Genomic DNA, 26,189 nt, shown 5'->3' with positions numbered 1-26,189 from the left:
CCCCCTCACACACACAACTATATCTTCTTGGAAATTTCTAACCTCAAAATACAATTCTCTGTACTACTCGTGAGTAAATATTATGGCAACGGGAGGGCTTTGTTTTTACCAAAGAAATGAAGAAGAGTGGCTGAGAACCTGTAACTTGCACCTGAAAATTTAGCTACTCAGGAGGCTGAGATCCAGAGAATTGAGGTTTGAAGCCAGCCTAAGAAGAAAAGTCTGAAAGACTTCATCTTCAATTAACCAGTAAAAACCCAACAGGGATGCATGACTCAAGTTGTAAAACGCCAGCTGAAGTAGCACAAGGTACAAGGCCCTGAGTTCAAACCCCAGCCACATAATGAAGGAAGAAAGTAAGAAAGAAAGCAAGCAAGCAAGCAAGCAAGAAAGCAAGCAAGCAAGGAAGGAAGGAAGGAAGGAAGGAGAGGGAGAGGGAAGGAGGGAAGGAAGGAAAGGAAGAGAGAAAGAAAGAAAGGAAGAAAGGAAGAAAAAAGAAAAAGAAAAGAAAGAAATAAAAAAGAAAGAAAAGAAAGGGAGGAGAGAGAGAGGAAGGGAATGAGGGAGGGAGGGAAGGAGGGAGGAAGGAAGAAAGAGCAAAAGGAAAGAAGGGAAGAAAGAAAGAGGGAGAAAGGAAGGAAAGAAGGGAGGAAGGGAAAGGAAAGGAAGAAAGGAGAGAGACAGAGAGAAAGAAAGAGCGGTCAGATTTAAGTCCCTATTCCCCACTTCGGATCTACACATATGTATCAGGTCTGTGTAGCAGGTATGTACACTGTGCCTTGTATAAATCAGCTTTCACACAGTGGTTATGGTTTATCATATATGCATAGATATAATTTTAGGCAGGTGAACCCCTTCCATTGCTCTTCCCACCCCACCCCCGTTATGTCTACCTCTGCTGTTCAACAGCTTTTAGTGAAATTCCTTGTACCATTCACACACATTAACACAATCTATTCCAATGTTCTTCACATGCCATCCTCCTCTCTACTTCCCTCTCCCCATCAGCTCCCAAGCAGCCCCACAGTTACAATCAAGCTTTAATATAACTTTAGCATTGACATGTTTGTCATTTTCTGTGAACCCCATGGGTCAGAATAAATGTAAGCTTGATGAAGATAAAGCAGGAGACCATCAAGTGACACCTTGCCTCTCTCCTGCTAGATTTCATTCCTGTGCATGGTTCGAAGAGATTCCAGGACTGGTGGCCCAAGAGCTGGGCTGCTCAGTGCTGGGGTAGGTAGAGGAACCTAAGAAGGTTTTCCATGATAGCCACACTCACAGAATCTCAGCATCACAGAGATAATCTCCTCTTAGGAGCACCCACATTCCCCAATACAAGGCCAGGTGGCAGTAGCTCACACCGGTAATCCTAGCTACTCAAGAAGCGATAGATCATACTTTGAAGTCAGCCTAGGCAGGAAAGTCCATGAGATTAATCTCCAATGAACCACCCAAAAGTCAGAAGTAGAGCTGTGACTCAAGTTGTAGAGCACCAGCCTGGAGCAGAAAAAAGCTAAAGGATAGCACCCAGGCCCTGAGTTCAAGCCCTCGTACTGGTATACAAACAAACTAAAATAACCTCAACAGCAACAAGAACTACAACAAAAAACAGGTTCTCCAATAGAATGTAAGGAGCCTTTTTAAATAGGAGAATGTAAAACAGAATTAGTCTAAGGCATTAATTACATATATGCTTGATCTGGCGTTATTAAATATATACCATATATATGAAGCACACATTCAAAGAAGCAAGTTTTGACGCAAAAGTTTCCATCCAGGACTGATGTTAAGATAATGCTACTAGACAATATATTTTAAAGCTGCTGTTATATACCTATATATGTTTCAGAAAATGTATTTTGAAGCTGCTTATACATACCTATATATGTTTCAGAAAAGCAGTGGAGTGGGAGGGTTGTGAAGAGATAGAAGCACACCATGGAAACGAAGAATCTGGTGGACTTGGCAGAGAAACCAGGATTCAGAGCTAGTGTTCTGGAAAGAGCACCTTAGAGATCCACACACTGCTGTGTGGGTAAATATCACCAAAGGTTCAAGTCGCATCCATGAAACTTCTAAAACTTACAAGTATATATAAAAATGAAAAGTATTTGTTCAATGATCCTTATCCATGATCAGGACTTTTGCAAAAGAGGGTGGTAGCAATTTTCCAAGGCCCTGGACCTAATTTGCAAATATGGGACATGCATATGCTTTAAAATTAGCATCAATGGGCTGCTAAGGTGGAATTCTGTGGTCAGGGTCATGTATGAATTCAAAGTCAGAGGTACCACCTAGGCTCCCTGGGAGGAAGGAAGGCCAGACCTGGCAATGGGGAAACTACAGCACGATTTCCCAGCAGAGCCTCTTCCTGCTTTCTGTCTGATGCCCACTGGTCCCTGTGAGCCAAGACCTGAATACCTCCCCTACCTCAGATCCTTTGCTTCCAAATCCGGTATTTCTTCTGTGAGTGGAGTGGGCACAGCAACTGTTCTGGATTAGGCCTGAATGCTTCTGACTGCTGCAAGCTTAATGTGGGTGTCGCGGGCCTGCGCTGATGGTGCAGGTGCAGCGGGTGAATCAGGATCTACTTTAAGAAGAAGAAGACTCAATGGCGAGGAGACGCCTACACTCAGGGAAAGTGTCCAAAAATGATGAACTGGCCAGAAGAATGGAGAATTTCCATCACATTTTGTCAAGTCCAAACTCAGGCTCCTAGAGAATGGCCTAATCTAATAAGATCCTCGTTCTCAGAACACAGAAAATCAAAGCAAGCTCAAGGAAGTATCAGAGCTCTTAGTGATCCACCTAGTCTGATTTTCTTTTTCTGTAAGATATCTGCAGTAATGTGACGTTGCTAGTTATTTATCCTGTTACCTTGGCATTGACGAAGCAGAACAGATGCAATATCCCTACAGGTTTTCTTTTGCACCTCTTACCAGTACTATGTCCTAGCTGGTGGTGGTTGGAGTGCAGTACAGCGCCTTGGAGACTGTCAACCTCAGTGAGTCTCAGAAATACCTGAAAAGATCGTTTAAAACATGGGTAGAAGAGTTATGATATGACCTATCATAGCAATTCAGAGCATCAAAACGTATCTGTACAAATACTTGCACAAAAAAATCTTCTTAGCATAATCTGCAATTGGCATATTTATAGACTTTCACCTACTCAGTATGTTGAGGTAGGAAGGTCATTTGAGCTTAGAAGTTTGAAGATAGCCTGAACAACATAAGGAAGGGAGGGGGGGAGAGAAGAGAGAAAGAGAGGAGGGAAAGGAAGGAAGGAAAGAGGGAGGGAGGGAGAAAGGAAGGAAGGGAGGGAGGGAGGGGGAGGGAAGGCAGGCAGGCTGACCATTGTGACTCATGCCTGTAAGCCCAGGTATCTGGGAGGTCAGGAGGCAGAGGTCAGGAGGACCACAGTTCATGACCAGCACAGAGATCCCACCTCAACAAACAAGCCAAGCCAAAGTACAGCTAATTTTAATTACTGAAACATAGCAAAAGCAAAAACGGTTAGGGCATGGCTAAAGTGGTAAAGCCTGAACTCAAACCCCAATATTGGCAGAAAAAAATTCTGGTTCTTGCTACAACACAGATGAATATCAAAACTCCTATGTTAAGTGAAAGGTGATAGAAACAAAAAAAATCCACATGGTATGTGATTCCATTAATGTAACTATTGAAAGTGTAAGTAAGTCCATCAAGATAGAAAGTAGATCACTGGTTCTTATCATCCAGTGGTGTAGAGAAGATGAGTTCTCGCTGCCAATTGGTGTGCATTGCTTTATTGTCATGGTAGTGACAAGATGGAAATTACAAGTGTTCTGGAATTATATGATAGTAGCAGGTTGCAAGTATAGTAAAAATTATTGAGTTGCACATTTCATTTAAAAGAGCAGAGTCTATCTCAGTATATAAAAAAGAAAAATTCCAATAAATTCCTGACATTTTCCACCAAAGAAAACCAAATCCAAACAGAGCTCTAAAATGGTGGTGGAAACATTTTAGTGTGGTCTGTGAACCACTGAGAAAAGAATGCCAGGAGGACAGTCCCAAGAATCTATGAAAAACACATGGCTTCCTCCCAATCATTGCTAATTACAAATCATTATACATCAATGGGTGAATGCTTATATTTGTGCATATTTGTCTTATATTTGGGTATATTTTGCTCATTAATGGCTTGCATTACAAAATAAACTACTATGTAATGCCACTCAGTAAGAGTCCAAGATATTTCAGTTTTATTGTCTCAATCCTGTTTGTTTTTTAATGATGCATTGACTGGTCCATGGCTGGCATTCTACCACTTGAACATTGCTTCCTGCTCAGCTTTTTGCTGGCTAATTGGAATAGAATCCCACAGATTTTTTTCTGTCGGTACCATCTTTGAACTCAACTATAAGCCTCTCAGTTTGAGTAGATAGGAATACAGGTATGAGCCACTGGTGCTCTGAATTGCATTAATTATTTTTATTGAGCAACATCTCAGTATCAGATAGGCATTTGCACTGAGTCTATAAACTAAATAATTAATCACTTAGTGCAGTGATTCTTGTCCTTGATTGCATTGGCATCAAGTAGGAATCGTTTTTTTTTTCTTTTTTTGTCATGGGGCTTAAACCCGGGGCCTGGACGCTGTCCCTCAGCTCAAGGCGAGCACTCTACCATTTGAGCCACAGAGCTACTTCTGGTTTTCTGGTGGTTTATTGGAGATGAGTTTCATGGACTTTCCTGCCCAGGCTGGCTTTGCACTGCGATCCTCAGATCTCAGCCTCCTGAGTAGCTAGGATTACAGGCGTGAGCTGCCGGCACCTGGCCTCAAGTGGCAATCTTTAACATTATATAATGAGTCCTGGATTCTACCCTTCACGTCATCCCCCAAACAATGATTTCATTGATCTGCAATGCAGAAAGATTGAGATTTAGATATTTTTCCTCATATCATTTTAATACTTAAGTCATGTTTTAGAACTACAGCCAGAAGGAAGAGGTGAGCCACCCATGAGTGACGGATCATACATGATGCTAAGTGGTATGAGGACAGGAGTCAAAAATTACCCCGGGAACTCAGAGGAGCCATTCTCACCCAGGCCAGAGGACAGGGCCGCTCAGGGAAGCCTTCATGCATATGGTGACCCCTGAGCTCAGTGTTTACTGATGGAGAAGGATTGTCCGGGTCGGAGGTAACAGTGGGATGGATCAAGGGCAGGTGAAAGAGTCCAAACGTTAGCTAGAGCAAAGAAGAGTGAAGTGAAAGTCCAAGAGGCATGTCATCCATTCTCTAGCTGGCCACGGCCGCTGAAGTTTCCCCAGACACCAGCTCCGACTGACTGCACGTGCTGGTCATGACAGTTTCTTGCTTTCTTTCCCCTGAAGAGAGGCAGCAGTAAAAAGCCCTGTATTATGCAATCACCATGGAAGAAAATCCAGCAGTGTCAGCGTTTCTGGTGAGGATGAGTCCTAGAGTTCATTATTTGTTTGGCAGCTTCAGACCTATCTTTTCATACCAATCCCATCAACCCAGGAAGCACCTGAGCCCAGGGTCTCAGGTAAAGATTCTCCATTGTTCTTAAACTCAGTAACCGCTGAAGGCTGGAAGGACACAAACTGAACAAGCAAGGACTGAAAGTTATCCTTACAGAGCAAATGAGGCCTATTTCTTTCTTATCTCTAAAAGAACTTTGGGGATTGGATGGGTAACATCTCATTGCTTTGGTTCCTAGCCCTGTATTCTTACGATCTTTACTACCTTTACAGTCAAATGACCCATGACATGCCCAGAAGGTTCTCAGCTAGAGTCAACAGTCTGTAATATTTCTGCAGGAATCTATTTGCGTTGTAGGGAGATTGTCTTTAGCTGTGGCGAAGCCAGTGAGTGACACGATAATCTATACTCTCTTTTATTGAATAGGGGCTTGCTTCAACCATAACATTTTAAAGATGTGAACCGAAAGGAGCTTACATGATGGCAAACACTTAATACCTCAGTGCAAGTCAGCATGGGAGCTAGACCTTCTGATGGCTTCTTTTATGGGAAATGCATATGTTGGCTTCGCTTTTGTTTGCAGTTTCTTGTTCCAAGGTTTCAATTATCCATGGTCTGAAGATATTAAATAGAAAATGTCAGGAATAAACAATTCCTATGTTTTAAACTGCACGCTATACCGTAGGGTGCAGTGAATTCTCCCTCACCTCCGCACTCTGTCCTGCCTGGAATGTGGATCAGTCCTATGTCCAGCTTCTTCATGCTGTCCTGCCTGCTGGCCACCTAGCAGTCCTCTCGGGTGACAGAGGACGGCCACTGTGTGGCAGGGCATGTGTCCAGACAACCCTGCTCTAGTAGCCGAATGCCATGATTCCCTCCCTCGAGTGGCGCAGGTTATCTTGTGGGTCGACACGCAAGTACAATGACCCTTCACCCACCTTCTAATGTAAGAGGTGTCCTAATCGCTCTATTTTACTATCAGTTATTCTTACAGTACCTAATTTATCTAGTAAACTTTATCATCATAGGTATCAATCATGTCTAACATCTATAGGGGTAAAACATTACATAAAAAGTGTGTGTACATATATAAAACACATATAATTTATTTATATTCAATGTGTGTAATTTATATATTATACATGATTTATACATAAACATATATGTGTTTTATATATATATATGTATATATATATATAAATTATACACACATATACATGAGGGTCTTGGGATACATCCCCTGTGGACAAGTGGAGGGTCATTGCATATTGTATGTATATATTATATGGTATATCTATTCACACAGAATCCCCCTAAAACAATTCATAGGAAGATTCCACAGCCGTTTCGATATTAGAGGAGTGTTGGCATCACACTTAGAGTAGGCAGAAGGACACTAAGGCCCCTGTGCCCGGCACAGATGAATAGTCCATTGTCTGGTAGGTGCCTGGGCCTGGACAGGCATCTCCGTTCTCTTGGCTGTCTTCATCCATGTTTGTTTTTATCAAGGTTCAGTGTTTCTAAGCACACACACACACAAACACACATCTCTGCAATAGCTTATTTTTTCATCTTCATAATATAGCGTGCGTTATTGTCATATGTTTCTATTTTGAGCAGATAATGCTGTGAATTATGCTATGAATTTTGTGTGAAGAACTGAATGAAGTTAATTTTTCATGTATACCTACAAGATTGCATTCACACGACATTTCTAAACTCATCGTTCTACAAAACCATTTTGCTAAGCGTTGGCTCTGCCATTCCAAAAGTATAACCAAGCAATATTATATGTAAAGGTTAATAATATACAGGCATATGAATTTAAAATTATTTTCCCTTCCTTTGTCAGACCTTACGTTAGCAATCTGAAATTTTTATAATTTTCAACAGAAAAAAAAATCACCTAGGTACATGTTGTTTCTTTTGGATTGTTTTTACCAAAATTATGATTTTTTTTACTTGTATCACATTGCAAAAATATATTAGCACTTTTTCCTCTTTCAATTTTACTCAGAGACATATTTGTAACATTATTTTTAAATCTTAAACAAGTGAAGTTTCTATCAAGGATTACTTAAATATATTTTAGTGCAAAAAGGTCTCAGGTTTTAGGCAAGATTTCTCATCTTCCTACATCCTCTGGTTATTTCTTTTTAATCACCTTTTTGTATCTTTCCATCTCCATAACAATTATGCATTATATATGTACACACACACACACACACACACACACACACACATATACATGCATCCTCCACTCCCTGCAAAGGTCAGGAAGTTAAATAGCTCACAATAGTGTTGAGTAATGATTTAGTGATGACTTGGTGAATGTTTAGAATTCAGCGTACGATTGGCGGGAGAGAGAAGCCCTAATGTTTAAACACCTTTTCCCATCATACATCTTTTAAAGCTGCCTAACGTTTGTTTCTGAAATGGAAACAAGTAGCTTTGCTAGTTAGCCAGAGCTAATTCCCAGCTTGCCAGTGACAGGCTGTGTTGCCAAGTGGGAAGTGCTGCCACTCGGAGCATTCAGGGCTGGGGACCGGTTGACCAGGATCCCACTCTTGGATCGAGCTCCCGGGGTTTTATGAGCTTCCCTTTCTTTGGTCATTATGGAGAGCAGGAGTGTTCCCTGGTATCTCTTACAGGAGGTCTTCAAATGTCTCTCACATGTCTTTGGCATCTGCAAGGATGAAAAAGCGCTTGGGAGATGAAGTCCTTCCTCCACTGGTCCTTCCTCCGCTGATGTGTGCAGCCCTCTCTTCCTGTCGCCAACGCTTTCTTTTCCTCCATGTCGACCTGACTGCAGCCCTGGGAGGGTAGGAGCTCCTGACTGTAGCACCAATGACCAAAATGAAATCCAGCCCATTGTCAATCTCTCCATACAATTCCATTATGAAGCTCTAGGGGCTATCTTGATTGGGAAAAGGTAGAACAAAGGACAGTAAAAGAAAAATGTATTACAAAATTACAATCGGGAGACAGGCCAACACCTTTGAATCTCCGATGTTTTCTTAGGCCACCATTTTAAAAATCAATTTTCCTGATTCTTTCTCCCCTTAGCACCAGGAACATGCCATAGAGACTCTAGACCCAGCTCGCCAGGATTAGAAGGGCCCTGCTTTAGAAATGGCACCCTCTCGGATTGACCTGTCCATGCCCTTAAAGCTTACGACTCCTGTGGGTCTGAGGGAGTTGAGAGCATTTAGAAAGGGTTAAAAGATCTTCTTAAGGCCTTACTCATCGATTTGTTCAATGTCTCTGATAGTTATGAGACGCATATGGTGGAGTAAGAACATGCACAAACTTCTGCCCTTGTGCAATTTAACACTGTGGTAGACCCCCCAAAGAGAAGACAATGAGCAAATAAACTAGCAGATATATAAAACATCAGGTGATAGTCAACAGGCTACGAAGTAAGTAAAAAGAGCATGAAATGGACTGGGGATTCTAGACAAAGGCAGAGGCTTATTATTATTATTAATAATAATATTTTGGTCAATTGTGAGGCTTGAACTCAGGTCCTGGACACTGTCTCTGAGCATTTTTTGCTCAAGGCTAGCACTTTACCACTTGAACCTCAGCACCACTTCTAGTTTTGTTCTGGTTAATTGGAGATAAGAGTCTCATGGACTTTCCTGCCCAGGCTGGCTTAGAACCATGATCCTCAGATCTCAGCTTCCTGAGTAGCTAGGATTCCAGGCTTTAAGCTGCTGGCACTCTGTCAGAGGCTCTTTTGAAAGAGCGATCAGGAAAGCCTCGCTCTGGTCACATCCTCCAGCAGCTCCAGGAAGGACAAAGGCCACATGCTTGCAGTCAAAACACAGTTCTCTGCAGGTGAAGAGCTTTGAAGCATAGCAGATAAAATGGCCCTTGAGGAGGAGATGCTGTTGGTACAGGAGCCAAGCTGCACCAACGCTCATCTGGCCCCTAGGGCCGGGTGAATAAAGCTGGTTTGGACTCTGTGTAGCAGGTGGAGAGTTCCCTCGATGACAGGCTTTAAGACTACACTTCCAGGGGTTGAATGGACCAGTGGCAGCTCAAGGCTCCTCAAGCAGTATCCTACATCCAGCAAAATTCCAGACCATGGTCCAAGGACAGTAACTGTACCTATCAGCTCCTATTACTAGAGGGCGATCAGACAAGTCTGGCCCTCCCCTGAGGAATCTCTCCTGGTGCTTTGTTGACTTGGCTTGTCCGAATACTTACTAACAACAGCTTGGTGACGGTAATCTTCTTATACAGGTGTCTCTCCCACACTCTGTGTGTGTAAAGTCCATCTTTTCAAAAGTCTGTGAGTACAGCTGATGTTGACAGAGCCTTAGGCTGTTTATACTCATGCCTCTCTCCTCTGCCATCTGCTTTGTCTTTGGTCAGAAAGAACCTTTCTGCTTTTGATTACTGAGTGCCAGGCTAATCGTCTGCCCTTGGGATGATCTTGAAGTCTCCTTGATTCTGCTACATTATTGGTCATCCCATTTTACTAAGTCTTTGCAGATTCTTCTCCTTCCTCCACTGATTTTTTACTTGTCTGATTGACATCCTAATCAAAGGAGGTCCTCCCTCATACCCCCAACTAGTGCCAGGCAGAGATCTGAGGATCACAGTTCAAAGCTCATCCAGGGCAGGTAAATCTGTAAGATTCTTATATCCAATTAACCACCAGAAATCTGGAAGTGGGGCTGTGGCTCAAAGTGGTAAAGTGCTAGCCTTGAGCAAAAAGAGGTTAGGGACAATACCCAAGCTCTGAGTTCAGCCCCACAACCAACCAAAAAAAGAAAGAAAGAAAGAAAAAATGATGTCCCCAAAGATGCATTCCCATTGTGACCTTGCAAGACCTTCAATGTTCCAAAGAGATCATAGGAAACTCCCTGTTATCTCTCTATCATCATGATTCCCAAATTTTATTAAAATTGGTGAAAGGCTTTTTGTTCCATGTGCTCGGACACAAAAGAGCCATTATTGATGACCTTAAGTTACCACCTGACCAACTTTCCCCCCCTGGTAATGGAAATCATGCTACCTAGTCCTATCACCTAGCACCTTAGGGCTAGCCAGGTTGCCAACAGCGATGTGCGAACCTCAGCACCACAGCAAGGGTTCCTAAAGACAAAGCATGCTCTAAAAAGAAACTTGAGCAAACCAAGGGAGACTAAAAGCTTTTATTCTCACCCCACACCCATTGGGAAACGACAGATGCCTAAACGAACCTGTCTTCAAGGACATAGCCAAGGTTGAAAGACTTGCTTTACCGAAGACAAAAAAAAAGAAAAGAAAGAAATTGCAGCTGTGCTTTTTCTTGAAACATTAACTATCATATCAACAACTTCTTTCCCAGCCAGCAGAAAGGAAAGAGAAATGATAGAGAGAATAATATAACCTTTAGTTGTGATTGAGAAAGGTACCGGAATTACTCAATGTCCCATGAAATCCATTTGAATGGTTCCTGTTGAAATGTGCCAGCTGGAGGAAATATTATTTATAAAAGCAACAAGCAACATTCAGCAAGGAAGCAGGATGGCTGAAATAATGTGGAAAAAAATTATTTAAAACTTCCCATCCTTAAATCTCTCCTCCGGAAGGGCTCGTATAAATTCAACAGGTTTTGTTTGAATGTTTTCACAACTCGGCAAATCTTTTGCTTAATGGAGCTTTTACCTTTCACACGGAATTTCATAGCACCAAGGACAAAAATGCAGCTGTGCAGATCATTTCGCGTAGGCCTGGCCTCACCGATGAAGACGAAGACGGAGTCTGGTTAAAAACCCCTCGCAGCCAGGCGCTGGTGGCTCACACCTGCAGTCCTAGCTACCCAAAAGACAGATCTGATGATCAGAAAGCCACCGCGCTCCTATTCTATCTGTGTTTGGATTTGGGTGGTGCTATTGCTGCCTAAGTCCTTTCTACCCCTTCAAAAAACAAACAAACAAAACCCATGTTTCCAGAGAAACAAAAGTCTTCATTAACAATTTTTAAACTTCTCCAAGAGAATCTGGATACCTGGATGGGCATAGCACAGCAGGACTGTCTGGTCCTGGGGCCAGCTTCTAATATCCTCAGAAAATGAAAAAAAGTGTTTGCCTAGGATTGACTAAGAATAGATGACCGCTTGGAGAGGCGTTGCTACTAACATTCACCAATGTCTTTACCTATTAAAACCCATCCCAGTTTGTAATTAATATGCAACAAGGCACCCACAACAACACTAGAGAAACAATTCAGAGACATAGGCCAGAAAGGGAGAAGTCACGTAGGTTGGACCATCAAAAGTCCAACCAGTGTGCCAGGCACCAGTGGCTCACACTTATAATCTTAGCTACTCAGAAGACTGAGATCTGAGGATCACAGCTCCAAGCCAGGCCCAGGCAGGATAGTCCATGAGACAGTGGTGCTGTGGCTCAGGTGGTAGAGTGCTATCCTTGAGCATAAAAGAACTCCAGAGACAGCACTTAGGCCCAGAGTTCAAGCCCCAAGATGATGATGATGGAGGAGGAGGAAGAAGAAGAGGAGGAGGAGGGGGAGAAGGGGGAGGAGGGGAGGAGGAGGGGGGAGGGGGGAGGGGGGGAGGAGGAGGAGGAGGAGGAGGAGGAGGAGGAGGCAGAGGAGGAGGCGGAGGAGGAGGAAGTACAACCATTGAAATAAAATAAGTAAAATTTTGAGCAGAAATATCTACAGTAATTTCCTCATCAGACATCCAAAGGGACTCCCAAAGCCAGCAGGAGTCTTAGGGACCATTTGACTCCAAGACTGGAACCCTTCAGCTACATCTCACTATTTGAAGGATGAGCAGCTAAATTCAATCAGAAACATCTCCTGCTCCTAAAAGTGATTTCCCTTTGTTCTCAGCATAAGAGCCACAGCTGGGTTTCCTAAGGAATAAGCCAAACGCCATGTGTCTCCAGGAGTGCCTCCAACTGATCCAAAGCACACAGTCTTCCACTGAGAGCAAAGATGTATATTTTCATTCCTGTGTACATTTACTTTAAGGAGGACTGCTGGTTTTTTTAGCTAGTTAAACAGTGGGTGAGCTATGTTAGATTACTCATTTTAAGGCTCATAAACTAAACTTAATACACTGTGAAAAGAGGAAGATTGATGGATTTAAGAACAAAGACATTCTGTAGATAAGAGGTCTCACGCAATGTTTGGGTGTCAATGTTGGAAAGCTATGCTTTCTACGAATATAAATACTCAGCAGGCTTTGTTTCCAGAACTTTATATTGTGAGTTGATTTTTGATGTTCAGTTTCTTTCTTTGTAGTCACAAATGAATGTTAATTTGTCTTTCTCATTTTCAACCTGATCTATTCACTATTATTTGGTTGTTTATTGAGGATTGTTAAAGACTATTTGGACAAATTGGGCATGATTACACGTACTCGTGTCTTTATTAATCAGAAAGCTGAGGCAGAAGGATTATAAATTCCAGACCAGCTTGGACTACATAGTAAGACACTGTAAAAAAAAAATGCACACGGTCATCTGGTTGATGAGTATTAGTACTGCCGTGTTGGTGGTGGTGGTGTTTATTTGGTAGTGTTGGTGTTTGAACAGAGTGTCTCTCACTAGCTAGGCAGGTGCTCTACCACAGAGAGACGCCTTTAGTCCTGTTTTCTTCCCTTGGTCATTTTTAAGCTAGGGCCTCACTTTCTTCTTAAGCACATACCGAGACAGATATCCTATTCTAGGCTTCCTCTAGGGGCTGGGATGACAAGCATGTGCCGCTGCATTCATCCTTTAGGTTGAGATGCAGTCCGGTGCAACTTTTCTGCCCATGGGAGAATCAGAACTCTCTCAACCTCAGCCTCACATATAGCTTAGGGTGATAGGTGTATACCACTGCAGCTGAGGTCTTATAAACTTTTCTCAGACTCCCCAAGTAGCTAGGATTATTGTTGTGAGCCACCAGCCCCTAGCTTGTTACAGTATCTTTACTTATTTCTTTCAAATGAATAGTAATTGAGATATGTACATATTAAGGTTTAATAGGAACCATCTATGACCCTAATGCTAAACAGATGTTACAACCTTCTACCATTACTTTAGCCTACCTGTAGTTATTCTTTTCCTGGCTGAGGTTGAGTTTGTAGTAACCTTGCAGTCAATTTTGTAATGATCTAAAAAATAACTCTTTTATGGAGGAACAGAATAAAGAATATATCTCATAGTTCTTTAATTTCCTGATAGTGCCTTTATGATAACTTTAGTAGCATGATTTTAAAAAATGAAGCCAGGCATGGTGGCACATACCTGTAATCCCAGAACTTGAGAAGCCAAAATAGAAAGATTGTGAGTTCAAGGCCAGCCTGGGTTACCAAGTGAGTTTCAGGCCAGCTTGGGGTATATAAACCAGACAAGAGCTCAAGAACACTAAAAAACTAAAAGAAAGAGAGAAAGAAAGAGAGAGAGGAAAGGAAAGTTGCTAATCAAACCAAAACCCCAAAAGCATACTTTAATTCGTATGCTTTTTTAACATATAATTTGAAATTAAATATAATTTGTACAAACTATAAAGACCCTTATACTGATTTTTAAATATGGAAAAATCAATATGGAAATGTTGAGTACACTAGCCCTACTGTTGTGGGTTAACTATATCACCCTACTTAGGTTTTTCTAGGGCCAATGGTGAGAGAAACAAACAGGGCTGGGCAAATCTCTAACATAAGAAATTCCTCAAAGCAATAACAACTCCTAAATAACCCCTTTCAGAGAATCCAACTTGTGCTTCATTTCTTCTAGAGGAAAAAAAAGGAGTACAGGTTTTTGTACAGGCACCACACATGCATTTGGTCTGTGAAGGTGCTTGATTGTAAAAGCCACCTCAAAGTGTAGATTTCATGCATTATCTCGAAGCAGCTCTCCTTTCTGGGTTGACATATTATATGCATGAAGTCCTTTGGAAATCAGACTTTGAAACCAAAAAGAGTTGACTTGAGTTTAGAAGATCTGCTTATTTCTTAACATTCCTAAGGTGAATGATTAGCCAAAGAGTAGTCTGACATTTTAAAGATCTTTTGATTTAGATTGGCACACTTTACCGTGTACAGTGTCTTTCAATTCAGAACCTTTGTGTTCTTAAATATTTAACCAGTATAAAAAGAATAAGGTGTGGTTTGCAGAAGAACTCCTTGTGCTGGTAATTGTCATTAATGGTCTTCTCTCTGCCCAGACACAGCTGGGTACCAGGTAGGAGCTGTCCTGAAATACTGAACCAACACATAAATGTCAAAACAATAAAGGAACTCTTGCCTCCCGTGTCAGCTTTCTGTCAGATGGTAACTTCCTACTCCCCTTGAGCATCTCAGAAGTTTCTGGACAGAAAAGCATGGGATATAGCTATGTCTGGATTTTCTCTGGGTAAAATCCTTGACCAGGTTTAGCCATTTCCCATCCATTTCTTTGATAAGAATTTGTGGGTTTGACTCATTTCATTTTTCAATCTCTACCACCTGTCTTTCAAGAAATTCACAGCATCTTTGGCTCTCCATACTTTAAAAGGCTAGACTTCTCTTGAGTAATGAGAAACCACTGGGAAAATGCGTTTAAACTTGAGAAGCATAGTGAGTCATACTACTTATTTAGGCTATCATAAATAATAGGAATGGCTAGTAACATTGAGATCCATCTGGAATCAGGACCATTTTTCCTTTCTGCCAATGAACTGCCCTTGGGAGTTTTGTAAAGAACGAAATAGAATGTCCATCTGATAGCACCTACGTCCTGAGTTCAAACTCCAGGACTGAAACAAACAAACAAACCAAAAAACAGCTCTAAAGCTGAAATGTGAGAAAGGATTAGAAGAAGTTTTCAATTCAAGCCAACAAATGGGAAAGCTGGATGCTCTTAAATCTTTTCCAAAATTGTTTTGTGACAATTAACTTTATAAATATCCTCTGGAATATAAGGAAAGAGAAAACAGCCTCATACCTTTGTCTTTCAAACTTTGGAGACAGCACTATAATTTACAATGAGTTTATTTTAACCCCATTGCTGGAAACCAAAGGGAAGAGATAGAGGGGAACAAAAGAAGTTGCTGCAGGAAGACCTGGGTAGCAATCAGTCATAGAATTACAGGAACAGATTTGCATGAAATGTCAAGTGTTTTCAACATCATAAAATAGTTGCTGTTACAATTAGATGCCTAGAGAGAAGCCCAATAGTAAGCTGTTTTTATTTTCCAATTTTATACAAGTGACTTAGCGTCTTACTCATTTGCAGCCCATGCTGTTGTTTGTTGGTTGATTTGTGGGAGGGGGCACTGACAGGAATAGCAAGAACGTGCCCTTCCCCAGCTGTGGGACACAGCTGGCTACTAGAGACCACACAGGACCTAAGGCCAGGATCTCTGACAAGTATGCATAGCAGGCTGGTGGCTTGACTAGATTCATGAGAAAAAAAACATTCTTTTCATTGAGAATTGGAATGAAAGATAAAATGTGGGGCTGGGATGTAGCTCAGTGGCAAAGCGCTTGCCTAGCAAGTGCAACGTCCTGGGTTCGATCCCCAGTACCAAAAAAGTAAAGACAACAAAAATACAGTTAAAAAAAAAGATAAAATGTGAACCCTCGGTTCATCCCAAATTTATTCCTCAGACTTACAACTGTCCCTTCAAGCAGTCTGCGACGTTAGCTCAGAACCCATGCTGCAGAGCCAAAGCCGTGGGGGCCAAGGAGATGCGACCAGGCTCACAGCCTCATGATACACACAAGGTTCTGGTATTTTTGAGAAAATCAAGGACTCAGTACTTTTTTGTCCATGTTAATTTTTAAACTAGAGTTGAGTGAGTACACTCTTTTCCTGACCAGTGCCTCCAAGCCCAGGGGAAAAAATGTCCTCCATTTATCCTGTAGAGACCAATGGCATGATTATCTGAGGCGCTGGCCTGCCTGAGTGGCTATAACAAAATGCAACCGAGACTAAGGGATTTTAAACAATTGACATGTATTGATTTCCTCACATTAATAGGGGCTTTGATGTCCGAGGTCAAGATGACAGCATGTTTGGATTCTCCTGAGCTGGACTGAAGGTCTCTTGCTGTGGGCTGTTCCTAAAACTCCAGTCAAACCACTTAGGTTCCACTCTGAAGTTCCAATCTTAAGAGCTTCTCTAAAGACTTTAAGTACAGGCTAGTGACATTCTGATTTACTGAGGGTTGAGATATCCATATATAAACTTAAGAGGCCCCGTTCCCTAATATTCTGCTTGTTTTCATTTAGCAGAGGTTTAGGAGACAGAAGATTTAGAAAACTCTTTGCTCTGACAATTCACAAATAAAACGAGCTCAAAACAAACTGTGCCTCTTGATGGAAAAGTCAAAGTTTTAGTTTATCTGAATACAGACTGTCCAAAATGAGCTTAAGGTCCTGTTTTGGCAACCTATGGAAATGACAGTTGAGGATCTGTTAATGGGAGTTTTGTGCAAACTTACCTAGCAAGCTTGGCAAAGAGTCCAAGCCTCTAAGGCTGTTTACAGTTCCTTTTGAGGGATGTTATTGTTAAATTTGTTCAAGCTATAGCTCAGGTTTTTCTTGTAAATAAGCCCTGGGGCTTTCAAAAGTCCCATTGACAGTTTGTAGGATAAGCCTTAAAATCACAATAACTTTTTCCCTCTGAAAATGTCCTTATTTCCTCTAGTTTAAACTTTTGTCTTCGTTAGACTGTCAAAAAAAATAAGTGATATGTTTTTAAAGCTTGTGAGAGTTAATGCTAATTACAGGAAAAGTAAATAAATTTAAAATCTGTAATTATCACCAGAATAAATTGTTTCAAGCTGTTCAAAATATTATGTCTTCAGTCACTGTACTAGCAAACTGTGTTGCATGTTAGATATTTTTGTAGTCTCAACTTTCTTACATAACTTTCTCTCTGTCAAAATTCAACATCTATATTTTATTTTCCCCTCACTAGTTGTTATTAGAAAATAATGAGATGACACCAATTTAGTGAAGTATTAGTTATTGATTATGACATACTTCTCTTTAAGACTCTTGGAAAATGAAACCTGGGTACTGGTGACTCACACCTATAATCTTAGCTGCTCAGTAACCTGAGATCTGAGGCTCATGGTTCAAAGCCAGCCTGATCAGGAAAGTCAGTGAGAATCTTATCTCCAATTAACCACAGAAAACCAGAAGTGGTGCTGTGGCTCAGAGTGATAGAATGCTAGCCTTGAGCAAAAGAGTTCAGGGGCAGTGCTCAGGTCTTTTTCAGTTCAAGCCCCACTAGCAACAACAAAAATCTTAGAAATAAAAACATAAAATTCCTAATGGTAAAATTATTTCAGTGATTACAGACTACTACACCATATCTACAACTTTCTTCCTAAGTCAGTAGCATGTGTATTTTTCTGAAGATTTATCTTTGTTAAATATCCTAATTAAATAGAATATTAAATTAGTCAAAATACCCATACGTAAGATGTGTCATATCCATCTTAAAAGTCATTTCTTTAGCCTACTCCAAGGCAAAGAATATGCTAACCACAGTGCATCATGGCTTCCAGAATTCCACACAAGAATACTGCAAACTGCTGTGTACACCCTAGAATATTGAGTAAGGCATCAATGACCCCTAGCTCCATAAAAAGCCTTAACTATGTAGCCCAGATTGAAGCCAATAAAGGAAATCCTTCAGAGCTCCAACACAAACTAACTCAAAATGAGAAAGCTCAGTTGGAGTTGATGCCAAGAGACTCAAAGGAAACCAGGATCCTGGACTGGTGCAAAGAGAGATGGAAGTCAGGACTCTGGGGGCAGAGAAGTGAGGTGGAGCTTTGTGCCTAAGGCTGGAAAGTCAGGAAAGATTTTTCCATAATGAAATCACCACCAGAAACACTTGGGTTAACTAGAAGGAAGTGTTTATCTACCCGGAGCTGCGTGTTGTCATCAACCACAAGAATTTTCAAACCTAGACCCGCAATGTCTACCAGGCCCCAATTCATGTAATATACAGTATATTCTTGTATCAAAGATGAGTTACTGTAGAATAAAACACATGGAAACAAGAGTTTTTACTGTTCTACAAGGGAACTACCTTGAACTTTTCAAAAATGCCAAGGTTAGAAAAGAAAAGAAGTGGGGAACTGGCGGCTCACCCCTGTAATCCTAGCCACTCAGGAGGCTGACACTTGGAGGACTGAGGTTTGTATACAAACCAAGAAGAAAGTCTGCAAGCCTCCATCTCCAATTAATCTGCAATAAGCCAGGCTGGAGACCATGGCTTAATTGGTAAGAGTACTAGCCGTAAGCAAGCATGCGGAAGAAGAGTGCCCTGAGTTCAAGGTCTGATGCAAGACATAAAACAAAAGAGAAAAGGCTGAGTGCTCCCATTGAAAGAAAACTAAAGGAATAAAAACAAGACGAGGAAGCACAGTGCATGAACCTTGACATAATACATTTAAAACAAGACAAAGCCCTAAGAGCTGTTTCTGAAGCCAAGGAACACTGAACTGTGGAATACATTCTGGATATTATTCTTGTATCAATATAAATTGCTTGGCTGTGATGACTGCGTGATGTGTATATAGAAGAAGGTTGTTATTCTTAGTAGTGCTTGTTGAAGTATTTCATCCTAACGGGCCTGACGGTCTGGCACACAACTGAGGGAGATCAGGCAAATAGAGTAAATGGATGACACTCCATGACTGCAAGGAAAAGGGATGAGTATGTTCCTGGGACCATTCTTTCCATTATTCTGTTGGGTTAAATCTTATCAAAATAAAAAGTTGGAGTCAGATGTGAAAATAAAGAGAATTCTGAAAGAAAAATATGAGCGACAAAGAAATAAACTTGATCAAATTATAGCAATGTTTACCAACCTATTGCATGTTCATCTTTTTTCCCCCTCAGCGACAACCACTGTACTGAGTTCTTTTGTAGCTTGTTGAAAACATTTTCAGAAACTATTGGCATCCTATATGCCAATGCATATATTGCTCCATTGGTTATTTTGTGTGAATTTGAGACATGCCTTTGTTCTTTCTTGCTTGGCAGGCATTTAAAAGTTGCCCTTAAGGCTTTGTGCACTATCTATAGTATGTAGCAGAGTTCTGGGGTGGAAATTTCTTCCAGACCTTACCTTTATCTGTGGTTCCCCTTTCTGCTGGTTCAGTTATACACAGTTACCAGTGGTCAACTGCTGTCCAAACTAGTACAGGCTGCAGAAACAACGCATTCGTGAGTTTTAAACCGCACGCCATTCTCAGTAACCTGACGAGGCCTCGCACCTTTCTGCCCAGGATGCAAGTCAGCATGTATGTGTACATACCTGCGTGTGTATACATATGTGCGCATGCATGCAAATGTCTGCATACATATGTGCATATGCATAAATGTATCGTTTTAAGATTTAAGTTGTGCTGCCCACGCTGACAAGCACCTGCCTACCACAGGCTTCCCATCTCTGATAGTGCTGCAGGCCTGTACCACCACATCTAATTTTCCTCTGTGGATATCTGAGAATTGTGATTCAGACAAATACATGCTAGTTTTTTATTTTTTTAAGTCGGTCGTGGGGCTTGAACTCTGGCCTGGGCACTTTCTCTGAGCTCTTCAGCTCAAGGCTAGCACTCTACCACTTGAGCCATAGCACCACTTTGGGCCTTTTCTGTGTATGTGGTGCTGAGGAATAGAGCCCAGGGCCTCATGCATGCAAGGCAAGCGCTCTACCATTGAGCCACCTTCCCGGCCCAATGCATGCTATTCTTATCTCCAAGTAACTAGGAAAAACCTGGAAGCAAGACTCAAGTAGTAGAGAGCCATCTATGAAGGAAAAATGCTGAGGGAGAAGCAAACTTAAGTTTAAGTCCCCCCCTCCCCACCATCTCCCTCCAACCACGAGAGTCTCATTCATTCAAATTCTGACCATTCTTTTGAAGTCCTGGTCACTTGAGGACTCCCACAGACACAGGGGATGTCCATGCTAATCAACTTCTGTTTTTCTCTTGTTAGTTACTGTATTGCCAGTTTAATTTTCAGTGCCCCAGCCAGTAAGCAAGCTGACGGTAGGTAGAGGACAATAGAGAATATTTTCCTCCCCTACATTAAAAAAGAAAACCTGGGCATCAGTTATTATAGTATTTCAACTTTTATAAAATGTATAAATTTATTTATTTAATCATAGTCTCTTGGTAGGAAAACCATCTCAAATGAAAGAAAAAACAATCTAATATCCTCATCAAGAGAATCTTTTTCAAGGAAGAAGTACTAGTACAAATCAGTAATCTCCTGGGGAGAGTCAACAGAATTGTCCCTAAAGGTCAACAGCTAATCACTTAGCTCTCCAAAGAAGAGCAAACACGTGTGAGCTCTTGATCCTGTAAATACATACCTACATAAATAATCTAATGGGTACAATAATAATAAAGGACATGGCACAATAATAACGAAGGGAAACTATATTAAGTACATCAGCCATGTAAGGTCAATGGATATATTTACTTCATTAATAACAAATAAACAAACAAAACAGAGGAAAGCAGAACCTAAATTATCACAAAACTTTGATAGAAAAAGTTGAAATTACATAGTTCCATTTTCTTTTCTTCCTCTTCAGCTGAAATCTACCAGATGTCTCAGAAAGCATTTGTAACTTGAGAGTATAAATAAATGTTATAATGTCCTAAAGTTCTATTTAAATTAAAACACATTGGGCAAAAAAAGAAATGTTTTTACTCTTTCTATTTGATCTTCTGGTAGGTTAGAGGTATACATTTTAGCAAATGGTATTCCACAAGAAGCTCAGGCTGATTTTTATGTCGATGGTACTTTGATTGAAACTGAAATGCTAAGAAGGAAGTGGATCTGCCTTCCACGCCAGGAGATATCCCAGATGGCTTAGCACCCAGAATCTACAACGCTTCCCCAGTTCACTCTGACATTTCCTCCTCGGGAATCTTCTCCCAGCACGCTCCTTTTGCCCAGTTTCTAAGGCTGCATTCCTACTCAGCACTCACAGACCAATAAATGTCCCTTGAAAATGAACAGACTTTTCTTTTTTCTTCTTTGACCACTAGATCTCTCCTCCGACCTGAGCCCAGATCCCAGGAGATGTAGGTAGGTCAGGTCTGACCACTCATCTTCTAGTCACCAAATTAAGAGGCAAGAGAAAGGTCAGAGAATGACCGGCATGGCACGGGCTTGGTGCAGGAAGACAGAAATTCTGCCCATCTTCAGCCATCTTCAGGAAGCAGACATGAGGTGAAGTAGGAAGAATTGGGGTCAGACATGATGGCCAGAAGTGTCATCAGAGATGGTGACACCTTGTCATCTCAGGATTGATCAGCTGGGACTTTGTTCCATGAAGACTCACTGATGTCAGTCAGGTGTCCAGGCTCCGGTCTGCTCCTCCCTGCCTTCCAAGTATGCACAGGACAGAATGGCTTAGGACAAAGCACACACCCAGTGGAGAGATTTGGGATGCTTAGGTTTTTTTTATCCTGATCCCAGTTAATTTATGGGCCTGCAAGAGCAGTTTCTAAGCACTTTTTTATAAATGGGAAGCTTTGGATTATGGGGATTGTGGCGAAATCTCTTGCTTCATTAGAATGAAAATGCTTTTGGCAAAGCTCTGAGGCTTCGACAATACACAAAAGAACCACCCTGGACAGTGTTACCTATTAGTCACAAAACAAACGTTCATTGCTTCATGCTGAATAATAAGAATTAAGTGAGATTCCATACCAAAGTTTCTGAAATGTAGGCTTGGAGCTTGCCCTGTATAGGTAAACAGCTTCCTCTGCCCTTCTGTTTCATCTCCTTGATGCCTACTGTACCCTTATCCTATCTTAGTGTGTAAGCCCTGAGAGAACAGAGGCCTGGCCTCTCTTTCAATTGCTTGTCCCTCTGGTATCTAGCATGTGGACACCCAGACAGTGACATGTAACTAGTACTGACAAAGCCAGAACAATTACAGAACATGGATTGCTGTTGCTTCACTTAGAGGAAATCAGGTTTATGGCTACCTAGGGTGTTCTAGTTTTTTCAGTTGAAACCTGAAAGGCTGATGACTGTTACTTGGAGATACTGAGAAAATACCTTTTCATCTTTCAAGACATTCATTTTCAAGACATTTTAATCCCAATGGTAAACATGAGTTCACCCAGTAAACAGAAGTCACAATTGCCCGTAGTTATTCTCAGAAGGTGGACTGTGTACAAAACATCTTTCTGGGCATTAATGGATGAGCTGTCAGGAATGTACATCGTCTCCCCATGGGCTTTGTCCAACTTCCTTTTATTCAGTTCACTGTGACCTTGTTTTGTGACTGAGTTCCCCTAGGACAGCTGCTGATTTCCCATCCCTGATGTCAACACTGAGAAGAGGCAAAGAGAATATAAGATTCAGAAGCTCAAAAGCCTTAAAAATGTTTGCCTTAAGTGTCCTGGTTTTCCATCTTTTTTTTCTGCCAGTCCCAGGGCTAGAACTCAGGGTCTGGGCACTATCCTTGAGCTTCATTTGCTCAAGGCTAGCGCTGTACCACTTGAGCTGCAGCAATACTTTTTCTGTTTATGTGGTGCTGAGGAATCGAACCCAGGGCTCCATGTGTGCTAGGCAAGCACTCTACCACTAAGCCACATTCTCAACCCTGGTTTTTCATTCTTATATGTTTTCTAAGGGTCCCATATGCCATAACCTATTCCCCAAAGCAGTGCCTTGGTGGTAGCCTGTACATTAATGATGTGACTAGAACTTGCATGGTGTGGTACAAAGAGCACTGTTGCTCAGGGCTTTGTTGGTGAGACTCTGATCCCCTCCTGAAGAAGCTGAATGATACCAAGGATCAACTCCATAGGAAGATCCGCTTGTCGTAAAGTAAATGTTTCTTAGCCAAGTGTCGGATGTTTCAGGTACTTCCTTGTAGAAGGCACTTTTAATTCTACTGCTGAGGCAGGCTGAGGGCTTAAAGAGGAGTCAACAGTTCCTGGAATCCTATTATTAAGTCTGCCTGTCCCATGTACTTACAGTGAAAACTTGGAAACTGTGACATGGCCCTTCAGTCACATTCCTATCCAACATGTGAAAACACGGAAATGTGAGCGGAGCGTTGGTGGTTCACGCCTGTAATCCTAGCTACTCAGGAGGCTGAGATCTGAGGATGGAGGTTTAAAGCCAGCCTGGGCAAGAAAGTAGTCTGTGGAACTCTTATCTCCAATTAATCACCAGAAAATTGGAAGTGACGCTGTGGCTCAAGTGGTAGAGTGCTTGCCTTGAGCTGAAGAGCTGAGGGACAGCACCCAGGCCCAGAGTGCAAGCCTCATGATGGCCAAACAAACAAACAAACAAAAAACCCAAACACCTGGAAATGTGCTCACCACACAATGCTGAATGAAAACAGAAGATGCTTCCAGTGAAAAAAGATGTTGAAGACTCAACAAAATGTGCTTATACTTGTCCCTTCAGGAGCTTTTGTGGGAGCATATAATCTTTGAAATTCATAGAAGAACATTCGGCAGTCATCACTTCAGAAGTGTAAGAAATCAAACAAAACCCTGAGTGTGCAGGTGGGGGCTGGACGCGAGAGGCCTGCAGAGCATGCAGAATGCCTGCGGAGATACTCCTCAGCGCGGCTGAACGTCGGGCTCTAGACAAGAAGATGGAACCCACGGGCCCCTGTCTTGCCACCCATAGACAATGCAGCGCCGCTTTCAAAAGGAATATGACACCATGTTCTTATACTTCAGCATTTCAAATCTTTGGGTAAGAAATCCCATGTGCAAACTTAAGATAGAGAAAGAGCGAGAGGAAGGGAGCCTGAGCCTGAGTGGCTCACGAGGCATTACTTGTGCCAGAGTCTTTTGAGTAGTCACAGGACGGGGGCTTGCACCATCACAGGGACAGAGTGAAGATGAAAATGCACAAGACAGGTGTGCCTGCATTCTCTTTCCTTTGCTCAATGTCCCCAAGGAGGAAACAAACCCAAACAGACATGTAACGATTTAAATGCGTATAATAATATGCATAATTCTCAATAAAACAGAATACAATAAATGCAAAAATAGACCTAGGCTGCAAAGTACTTCTGTTAGATTGTTTCATGGTTCCTGAGTTACAGTTAAGAAGTGAATGCTTTTCTCTGAGTACTTTTTTTTTTGTTTTTTGAATATCATTTGTGACTGCATGCGCAATGATCTTGATACAGCAGTAGGGAAAGGCGAAAGACAGAAGAGTTAAAAGCATTAAAAATGTACGTTTCTTCACCTCAGTCACGTATGGGATGAATGTATTATGTTTGGTGTTTACGGAGGCATAAAGTACCTGCCAAATATTTACCACGAGCATTCTTCAGCTCGACGAATGCCAAGGCCACAGCTAGGAAATGAGGTAATGAGTGTTGACCAAGTGGGAGAGGTCTGGCAGAATGAGCCAACCAGAGCGCTGACTATTGAACCTTCTCAGGTTTTGTATAGAAACAAGATCTGGTGTGGAAATGCTCCAGAAAAAATGCTGCCAGAAACCACATCGGGTCAAACAAAGGGGAAAAGGAACTGTTCACAGAAACATAGTCCTTCCGTTTTGTGAGTGGTCAGCCACATTCCCAGTGGGGTCTGAAACAAATGTCAAGCTATTGGACAATCAGGAGGCTCAAGGAAACCCAGGATACCAGTTTGAAGTGTAGTACATTCAGGAAAAGCTGGGCGCTGTAGATTTAGCCTCCCAATTGCCAAAGAAGAGCATGAGTTCTTTTTCTCAAGAGAAAGATTTGTCAAAGTACATGAGTTAGGGCCAAAGGGAATGACTGATATGTGATACTGTGTAGAGCTAATTTGCAAAGAGTGGTAGTGTGTGTGTGAAGGGGTGTGTGTTATTCTTTTATAGGGGCCATGCTAATATTCTCTGTCTTGTTCCAGTTTCAGTATATGTGCTGCCAAAGTGAGCACAAGAGTGAATTTCTTTTAAATGTGCACTTATTCATGCTTGCCAAGTGTCTTCATTATTGGAAGGGTGGGAGAATGCAGTCATAACGTTCCATACACAGATGTAACAATGGAACGAGGAAAATGGAGGGGATGGGTAGGGTTGGGAGAGATGGAGGAGAATTATGTATATTTTTTTGGGGGGGGGTCCGGTTGTGGGGCCTGAACTCTGGGCCTGGGCGCTGTCCCTCAGCTCTTCAGCTCAAGGCTAGCGCTCTACCACTTGAGTCACAGCGCCACTTCCGGCTTTTTTCTTTTTGCTTATGTGGTGCTGAGGAATCGAACCCAGGGCCTCTGGCATGCAAGGCAAGCGCTTTTACCACTGAGCCACCTTGCCAGCCCTGGAGGAGAATTATGAAAGGCATGACATTGATCAAGATGCACTATACTCCTAAACTGACAGGTTGAAATCCCTTTGTATAACTAAAGACAGTAAAAAAAAAAAAAAGTGTGCGTTTATTTGTGTTTGCCAAGTGTTTTAGGTGTTAGAGTATTTTCAGAATAGAGTCTTTCAATTTTTCATAAAACAATGGGCTCTTCTAAATCCTAGAGTCAATGATCTGTAGTCATCTTCTAGTCTTACTTGTGACTTCTTCCTTGTAACCCCTCGCATGCTGAGAGGTAGAGAAGAAAGGCTTTTGTGGATCGCCTCGGATACTTCTTTACGTGTGCCCATCTTGGGTTGCAGTGGCCTAGAACAAAAGGAGTTGTACAACCTGAGTTTAAGATGGCGCTACTTTTCATGACCAACCACGTCTGGGAGCCTGGTTGGTGCCCCA

General features: G+C 41.8%; 1 protein-coding gene and 1 non-coding gene across 2 annotated transcripts in view; one reads left to right on the top strand and one right to left on the bottom strand.

Annotated features, from left to right (window-relative positions):
* Window positions 1-26,189, top strand: part of Ccdc192 (coiled-coil domain containing 192) — a 137,506-nt gene that overhangs the window by 32,094 nt on the left and 79,223 nt on the right. The window lies entirely within an intron of this gene.
* Window positions 25,265-25,374, bottom strand: LOC122104016. Its single transcript, XR_006146853.1, has one exon. It is a non-coding gene; the product is annotated as a U6 spliceosomal RNA (small nuclear RNA).

This window comes from Dipodomys spectabilis, unplaced genomic scaffold, assembly GCF_019054845.1.
Source record: "Dipodomys spectabilis isolate Male_0828 unplaced genomic scaffold, ASM1905484v1 ptg000019l, whole genome shotgun sequence".
NCBI classification, from domain to species: Eukaryota; Metazoa; Chordata; class Mammalia; order Rodentia; family Heteromyidae; genus Dipodomys; species Dipodomys spectabilis.
The sequence above is the reverse complement of the archived record's forward strand: the minus strand, read 5'-3'. Positions and strand labels throughout refer to the sequence as shown.